Source organism: Spinacia oleracea, chromosome 6 (assembly GCF_020520425.1).
Source record: "Spinacia oleracea cultivar Varoflay chromosome 6, BTI_SOV_V1, whole genome shotgun sequence".
NCBI classification, from domain to species: domain Eukaryota; kingdom Viridiplantae; phylum Streptophyta; class Magnoliopsida; order Caryophyllales; family Amaranthaceae; genus Spinacia; species Spinacia oleracea.
In genome coordinates, this window is record NC_079492.1 from 71,054,501 (window position 1) to 71,063,893 (window position 9,393).

Here is a 9,393-nt window from a genome sequence, read left to right on the forward strand (position 1 = left end):
TGTAGTTTCCTCAAGACAAAAATAAGAAACACAAATTCTTATATAGGTAAAAGTTATCTATTTTTCAGTGATAAGTTTTTTCATTTTAGTAAAACTTATTTCTTCAAAATAACTAATAATGTATAAAATTAATCATTTAACCCTTTAAAATATTAGGTTAAAGTTACAAAAAAAGGGTTAAAGTTATCTTGGTGTACAATAAATTTATTGTACACCTTGTGCGCACAAGACCTTTTGAATAAGAAATTGCAGCGGCGCAACTTTCAATTTTTGAATCTAGCTTCAAATTTCAATATCCTGCAACCTAAAATTCAACTCCAACCTAAAACCCCCAAATTCAACTCGCCTCCTTTTGCAATTCTTAAATTCAAATCGCCTCCTTTTGCGATTCTCAAACTCATCTCTCTCTCACACCAAAATGTGGTGGAATGTCCATGGATGAAGAAGCTATTAGCCTTGAAATTGCCTTCGTTGCTAGATTTGTCTGGTTCCCGATTCAGTTTGAGGTCATGGTAGAAACCATAGATGAGAAAACCAGCAAGCACAAGTGTGAATTGGAGTTACCTTGATTAAGCGCATTAGGGAAGGAATCGACGCATTTAGTTGGTATATTTCCATTTTCTTATTGTGATTTTTTCCTTTTGAATTAGACAAGGGGATGCTTTAGAGTTCATATAATTAGTGTAACTTTAGATTAATTTAACATTTAGCCTTTTGGTTCCATTAGCTGATGTTGTGTTTTTGATCTTGTAGTTAAACTCTTGAATCACAAAAATCTAATTCTATAGCATATGCTTTAACTTGCATATTCACTTTACTGCTTGAGTACAAGATGGGGAAAAGAGTGGTAGTGGCAACAATCTAATTCTTATTTATTATTCTGCAATAACGACACATAAGGTTAACTATTATCTTTGAATACATTTTGGGTGCAATAGCTAAGAAGGTGATCATGGCTAAGAAGTTTCTGCCTATGATCACCTACATAAGGTGATCATGGACTTATTTTGCTTCACAGATAGAACTCCTTGATCTTTCCTAGGATCTAACAGGAACTATGAACCAAATTTGGAGATTGTTTTGGAGTGTAATCATGTTGTACAAGATATGAACTGTTTCTAGAATCCAATAGGTACATTTCATTATATAATTCTACTTAAGGTTGATGCTTTGAGGATATTAGTTTTCTGTGTTAAAGAAGTTATGGTTATTGCTACATTGTCGTTCTTGGTTGGCAGCAATTAATGTGTTGTGTCAGAGAACTTTGGAGATGTTTATTTTCTCTTACATTACAAACAGGTTCAGTATCGCCATGATTGATCTACATCTTCCCATGTAGACAGTTGCTTAGTTTGGAACACAAGCCATCGTCGAAGCCTTCGATGCATTCTGCTCCTGTCCTAGACCTTTTGTTTGTATTTGTTCTTGCTTTTGTAGTATTTTACTGAACCTTTAGTAGAGCAGAATCTATGTAGAACAATGCCCTCCTTCTCTCTCTCTACTTGGCGCATTTTTTTCTTGCACCTGGTAATGGTAGAACGCTGCAACTGAGCTCAGTATCAACAGGAGGCGTTGAATTGGTTTAAAAGTTTTAAACTTCCATCGCCTGACAATGTATATGATTGGAACAAGTAAACTAGATTTGGCTGTCTCTTTTCGAACATGAGGTGGTTTCTTATTGTGATATCATACATATACATGATACATGATACGTATCTGGGACTGGGAGCTTTAGCCTGACCTAAGTGTTCTGGTTCTGATTAGTTTGCAGGCTTTTGCAGGTTATAGATAACGAAGACGTGAAGAAGCATTAGAAAGGATGTTACATTTCCATGCTTTAATTCTTTTGTTAGTGCTTATTAAGTTGAGTATTTATTATGATGAGAAAATTATGTGTTTTCTTGAGTAATGCTATATAGAAATTGCACTTTTTATTTTTGAGGATGAAATTAGATAATGAAGCTACAACGATGTTTGTGATTTTTGTGTTGCCAACACAATTTTGTACAATGTGTAATCACAGCCTCACAGGAATGATAAATGTTGCTTTTAATGGCGTTGTATGAGGCATTAGTCGGTGAAGTGATTTGCACAGTGTAGCTAGGAATACTGTTGTATAGTATGATCGAGAATGCGAAATGGAGGTTCCCATTATTTATGATTATGCACTAATTATTTTAGAATTGCTGTTTGCGTCGGGCAGGGGTGTATTTGTAGTTATCAATACATAAATTCCTAATTTATTTGTCTTCTTCCTTTGTTTTCAAGAGTTGATCTATGGAACTCAAGCAATTTTCCCTAAGGTAGCTACATGTATTACATCCCTTTCCACTAGTGGAAAAAACCCCTGTTGTAGCCCCCTTGTTGAGGGGGGCATATATAAGTGAGCCTCAATAACCCCTTAGTCAACGCGGGTCAAAAGTTTAAGCATGTGGTTGGGGCGGGCCTTTGTTAGGTTCGCTTCTACAGATCCTGTTGAAGGGGGCTTTAGTTAGCCCGCCTCAATAGGTGGTATTCTAAAGGGGCGGGCTTCGTGTTGTTCGCTTCAATAGATATTCACAAAATTTAAATCAATTAAAACACCCCTCTCTCACCGCCAAACAGATAACATGAACTGGGCAATTAATCCCCAAATCTCTATTCGAACAAAGCAAGAACAGTCGCCGCTCCTCACCGCTCCTCACCGTGCGGCTCCACCACCATCACCACCACCTTCCTTGCCTCCTCTTCCATAACAGTCGCCGCCGACCGTCGTCTTCCCTATCTCGGTTGACTCTGTTTCACACAGTGACGCAATATATCAAGGTTAGTTTATAATTGATTCTTGTTTTGGTTGGTCTTAAAATTCAGTTTCTCTTCAATTAGTTGAGCATAATGAGTTGATTATGCAGAGAATTTAGACTAATGTTTCAATATTGGATGAATTTACAAATTAGGGTTTGATATTTGTGGTTTTTCTAGTTCAGTTACAAAATAGAAGTTAGGTTAAATTTTTCTAGTTCAGTTACAAAATAGAAGTTAGTGATATGGGTTTTGTGTCTAAATGATGAAGGCCTCTTTTTTGGTGATGGTTTATGTAAGCTATGTGAGTAGCTCGATCCAAAGTATGCATATGAATTGAAGTGTTTGAACTTTTAAGTGGAGCGAATCGATATGAACCTGTTGAAAATATGTCTGCATAAAATATACTCATGTGTTCATTGTAATATTGATAGTTTATTAATGATGTAAACTAATCGTTGGTATTGGATTGTAGCTTTATAGGCTCTAAACTTACCATAGCTTGATGTATTCACTATAGTATATTGTGATGTTTTTTGTACACGCTTGTGATATATCTACAATATTCTGATGTATGACAGTGGAGACTATTGTTGCTGCTACTTTGATTTTCAAGTTCTTTTAGTTCCATTTTTATTCTGCTACAATATTGCTCTTGCTGTTGTTGAGTTCCTATTCTGGGGTTTTGTGAGATCGGAAACTGTCCATAGACAGCTGCCTGTGGGGCTTTGACAGGTTCAACAAGGACTAAAATAGGTGCAACAATAAACTTTGTCACCTTCTACTTGGTTGCATTGCCTGTACTAGTTGTTATGGCATTTTTGGTCAAGGTTGGATTTATCGGTCTGTGGTTTGGGCTCGCAGCAGCTCAACCAGCTGGTGTACCTGATGCAACCAACTGGTGTACCTGATATAGCCTGCTACAGTATCTGATAATAACGCAGATTGTAAACACTTCTTTATTGCAAGTATTATGTTAACGGTGTGAAAAAAAACTAGTCTGCCCCCCTAGAGATTTTTTTAGTCTTTTTTTGTTTCCTGGTTAAAAATTTAATCAAGCCAGGTCGTCGAGCACCTGTCAAAATTTGAAAATGTACGCACAGTCCGCAGCCAACCTCCGTGCCTCTTGCTTTGCCGAGGACCAGTCTCATATTAACTAGTTCTACTTACAAGGCTTTTGAATATGGCTGAGTATGAGTAGTGCAAGGTGCTTGTAGCTTAACCCTTGCATAGTTGCATGCATAGGGGCTCATTCAGTTATCCATCCTGTTGCATGGAAACAAACTGTGGTTTGATACTTAACGTAAGAAAGGACTTTGATAACCAAATTAGGAGCTTCTATAGCTATGTTATTTTATGTGGAGCTTTTTCCTTTCTGTTACTTTTCAACTAAATCTAATAGCGTTTGCTTACTTCTAATTTTCAAGGTAGATGAAGCATCATTGCAAAAAGCGCTGCATTTGGTGTACAGCCTCAATCAGGACTATGTAGCTGTTCTGTTTTATGCTTCTTCGAGAACTTCAGACCAAGCTATTCAACCCTGTCTTCCTTATATCCATCTATTCCTCATTTTGCAATAGAGGAATCAGCCATCAGACCAAGGTTTGGACTTAAAACCAAATCTTAGTTTTTTTTAATTGAACAATTAGTTTTCAACATGTGTAACAATGATTACTTTTGTGCAGCATACTGTCAAAATATGGAATCTTGTGTTTGTAAGTTACTTTCATTTCTTTTTAAGTTATTTCTTTTCGTGCCGAATCCGATTCATGAAGTTTTACTCAACTTTCAGGGCATACCAACTGTACAAATTTAATGATGGGATTTGTCCGAATAGAGCGACTACGCAGGGGTTGAAAGGCTTCCCTGTAAAGGTATCATGCTTACTAATTAGCTTTACTTTTTTTTTGGGTAACTACTTGGATATATAATTTATGATTTGTTTCCAAATCAGTGTGCTCAACAAGTCGGTGCCCGCGAGTGTGGCTATTACATTATGAAGTTCATGCATGAAATAGTCACGTTACACCATAACTCTGATGAGCGGTTAGATAATGTTCGTTCTTTTACCATATGTTAGTTGAACTACTAATACTAGTACTTGTACGTAGTAGAATTCTTAATTTACAAGTAGCATTACTTATCATGTTACTTATTTCAGGCTTACACTCCAAGAAATGCGCTTTATACCGATGAGGAAATAGATGTGGTTCGTGAGCTATGGGCTAAGTTTTTTACAACCGAGTATTTATTTACTTAGGTTGTTTAGACACAAAGATGGAAGCGTTTATATCTTCATGGATTTGGTAAAGTTCTTTAATTTTTTCCATAATTACAAGTCTGCTGGATTTGCTAATTTATTGCTTTGAATACTAATATGCTGGTCTTGCTGCTGCTGTGAATACTGCTGTGAATACTGATCTGCTGGTCTTGCTACTGAATACTAATATGCTGGTCTTGCATGAAAGGAAAATGCTAGGTGTAGTCGTATTTGATTTTTTATACATGACATTGTCACACCTTTTACTATATGCTATGTTTTTTTGGGAACTGAAGTTAACAGTGGAATCAAATCCCCTGCATACTCCAGGCGTACAACAACCTGGCTTCAGTTTGTCAATTACACTGCTAAGAGGGCTTGTGTAAGAGACTCTTCATATACAAGAGGAATACAAGCTGAACTAAAATGACAACAAATAGTCCACAAACTACAAAATATGCATAGGTTACTCAGAGCCTGCATCTGTTCTACTGAGCACCTAGAAGCTGTTCTGAAATCTGACTACAATGTGTATGAATAGCATGCCAATTCTTCCACTGAGCAGAAAACTGCCATTCATGCATGCTCAGACAGATCCCATAAATGAATTTAGAAAATAGCATACCATAAAGTTTATAATAAGTGGTGTTTTTATTTGTATTTCTTTTTCTAGAAATCTTGACCTCCTCCCCCAATTTCAGTAGTCACTGGTCCGTATAGGTCCAGGAAATTCAGTCATCTGCAGTATAGAAAACCACATTCTAGAGCCAAAAGGGCAAAGAATTATGAATGTGTAAACTTTCATCCCTAGATCCATACAAAGAACCAAAAGGATCGCAATCCACATTCCAACTAATTAGCTTGTAAGCTGTTAGCAATCTCTGATGCATCAGGGATCAAGTGACGAATAAGTTCTCAATAGAAGCCTGGTTATTACACACAATTCTTCTCCATTCCTCTCTCTGAAAAAGACCTAGCAGCAGTTAAAACCTTTCTTTAATGAAAAACTGATCATCTTTTAAGGTTCAAGCCCCCCCTCCAAATTTATTAACAAGATCTTCTCCATCATCCGAGAAACACTACTTTTACTTGAGTCAAATTTCACCTCTACTTTTCACTTTCTAAAACTCATTCCAATCTACGTATGCACAATTAAGGCTCATTGGGTCGTTATAGGTCATATTTAGAGCTAAAATAACATTTCCGCTCCCAACTTTGAACTAAAGAACCTAAGGACTCATTTGATTCTTATTGCATGATTAATATGCATAGTTTTAACTTTCTAAAACTCATTCCAATCTACGTATGCACATTTAAGGCTCATTGGGTCGTTATAGGTCATATTTAGAGCTAAAATGACATTTCCGCTCCCAACTTTGAACTAAAGAACCTAAGGACTCATTTGATTCTTATTACATGATAAATATGCATATTTTTAACTTTATAAAACTCATTCGAATCTATTTATGCATATTTAAGGCTCATTAGGTCGTTATAGGTCATATTTAGAGCTAAAATGACATTTCCGCTCCCAACTTTGAACTAAAGAACCTAAGGACTCATTTGATTCTTATTACATGATTAATATGCATATTTTTAACTTTATAAACTCATTCGAATCAATTTATGCACATTTAAGGCTCATTAGGTCGTTATAGGTCATGTTTAGAGCTAAAATGACATTTCCGCTCCCAACTTTGAACTAAAGAACCTAAGGACTCATTTGATTCTTATTACATGACTAATATACATAGTTTTAACTTTCAAAAACTCATTCGAATCTATTTAGGCACATTCAAGGCTCATTAGTTAGGTCGTTATAGGTCTTGTTTAGAGCTAAAATGACATTTCCGCCTCCCAACTTTGAACTAAAGAACCTAAGGACTCATTTGATTCTTATTACATGACTAATATGCATATTTTTAACTTTATAAAACTCATTCGAATCTATTTATGCATATTTAAGGCTCATTAGGTCGTTATAGGTCATATTTAGAGCTAAAATGACATTTCCGCTCCCAACTTTGAACTAAAGAACCTAAGGACTCATTTGATTCTTATTACATGATTAATATGCATATTTTTAACTTTATAAAACTCATTCGAATCTATTTAAGCACATTTAAGGCTCATTAGGTCGTTATAGGTCATGTTTAGAGCTAAAATGACATTTCCGCTCCCAACTTTGAACTAAAGAACCTAAGGACTCATTTGATTCTTATTACATGACTAATATACATAGTTTTAACTTTCTAAAACTCATTAGAATCTATTTAGGCACATTTAAGGCTCATTAGTTAGGTCGTTATAGGTCATGTTTAGAGCTAAGATGACATTTCCGCCTCCCAAATTTGAACTAAAGAACCTAAGGACTCATTTGATTCTTATTACATGAGTAATATGCATATTTTTAATTTTTTAAAACTCATTCCAATCTACGTGTGCACATTCTAAGGCTCGTTGAGTCGTTATAGGCCATATTTAGAGTTAAAATAACATTTGCGATCCCAACTTTTAACTAAAGAACCTAAGGACTCATTTGATTCTTATTACATGATTAATATGCATTAGATCTGTCTAAATTAGAGCTGTTCTACCAACTAATCATGGTTTGATAGGCATCAGCTTTCGTGGACACTTTAATGCTCACAAAGCAATTAGAAGTACATGTTTAGCTGCATGGTTTTCAACTACTTAATTATCTCTATAGTCTGCAACTATATCTTTTTATGCTTCAATGGAATGTAAAGATAATATCGTGAGTGTAAACTTTGGTACTCATATATTTTCCTTCCATCTTGCAGGGATCGAGTCGATTGGAAGAAAGTCAACACGACCTTAATTAAGGTTTGTAATGCATGATCTAAAGGGAGCTAATTAAGTGGCCGGATTAGAGAAATTTGTTAGACTAGCTCTCTAGCCTTTTGTCTTTATTTGTTAATATTAGTTTTAATTTGTTAGACTAGCTAGCTAGGTGTTTAAAAATTGTAAACGTACGTACTATACGCTTTTCTCTATTGGGTTAATATAAATGAAGTTAATTTAATTAATAAAAAATAAGCAGATTCATACCTTTGCTATTCTGGTGTTGATTGGTGTACAGGTTTCAAAAATCAATGGTGTATATATATAGATTTGGTTATTGCAACCTATTTTATATTTTAAAAGAATTTGGTAAAAAAAATATTAATGTTGTTGAAGGGGGCTTTTAATGTACGCCTCAACAACATCTGTTGTGGGGGGCATTTAGGAAGTGAGCCTCAACAGAGGTGTATGTTGAGGCGGGCTTTTGTTAATGCCCCCCACAACAGGTTCTTATTTTTCCCTTTGGTTTTGGGTTGTTGAGGCGGGCTTTTGAAAGCCCCCCACAACAGATGACCTGTTAAGGCGAACAAAGCCCGCCTCAACAGCTAAGTGAGCTGTTAAAGCCACGTCTGTCGAAGCGGGCCATGTTCGCCTCAATAAGCCCAAAATGCCCCCCGCAACAGGTATTTTTTCCACTAGTGTTCTTAGCGTCAAGATTCTAGTTTTGTTCTAAGAATGTAGGCATTTAGAAAACTAATTTCTAAGTTTTTTTTTCTGATATTGCAGGAGCAAGAACAATCAATCCAGATACTCAAACGTCATTATTGCAACTAGAATCTACCACTCAACAACCTAAGAAAAAAGAGAAGGTAGATTTAGTGGTATTCTAGCGCCCTAGAGTTCTGAAAGTTAATCATATACAACATGACTTATTTTATTTTTGTTCATTTGTGTTCATGTTCTTTTTGTGGTCCAAGTAGAGCACCAAAGTATAAGAAGCGAGAAGTGCGCAACCAGGAAAGGTTGATGATATGCCTCAAGAGGCATTAGATCGGTTGCATTAAGGTATGGAAACCTCACTAGTTTGGTTCTAATTAGTTTTGGTTAAGACTAGTACATGCTTTTTAAGGTGAAGTAGATTGGTCATGAGTTAGAGAACAGAAGCTTCAGTTAATCATGGACAAGATTGGGTTGACGTAAAAGAGGTAAGTTTTAATTTTGGATATATACTTGTGGGAAGGGGGGGGTGTGGGGGTAAATACAAGCACTTTATGGGGTGATGCTGCAGAAATAGTCAGTAGTTATGAGATAAATACATAACCTCTAAGAAAGGGATGAGATCGATAATCTAATGCGAGTTGTTATTCCCTGTATATTAGTTGTAATATGCTGAGTTATTGTGTGCAGTTTAGTAGACTGTCCTGTACTAGTTGTTTCATATAGATTACATAAATTGTAACTTGCGGAACTTTTCAGTTTACAAAAATAAGACTCATAGTTCTCAAACCCTACTAAGCCATTAATTTGCATCCAAATTTCCATGAACC

General features: G+C 35.8%; 2 long non-coding RNA genes across 2 annotated transcripts; both read left to right on the forward strand.

Moving 5' to 3' along the window:
* The first annotated feature begins 275 nt into the window (after window positions 1-275).
* LOC110805537 (uncharacterized) lies at window positions 276-9,069 on the forward strand. The gene is made up of 3 exons (XR_002538036.2): window positions 276-606; window positions 8,633-8,715; window positions 8,827-9,069. It is a non-coding gene; the product is annotated as an uncharacterized lncRNA (long non-coding RNA).
* LOC130464040 (uncharacterized) lies at window positions 4,465-4,958 on the forward strand. Its single transcript, XR_008924333.1, has 3 exons — window positions 4,465-4,496; window positions 4,574-4,655; window positions 4,736-4,958. It is a non-coding gene; the product is annotated as an uncharacterized lncRNA (long non-coding RNA).
* Window positions 9,070-9,393: the final 324 nt, after the last annotated feature.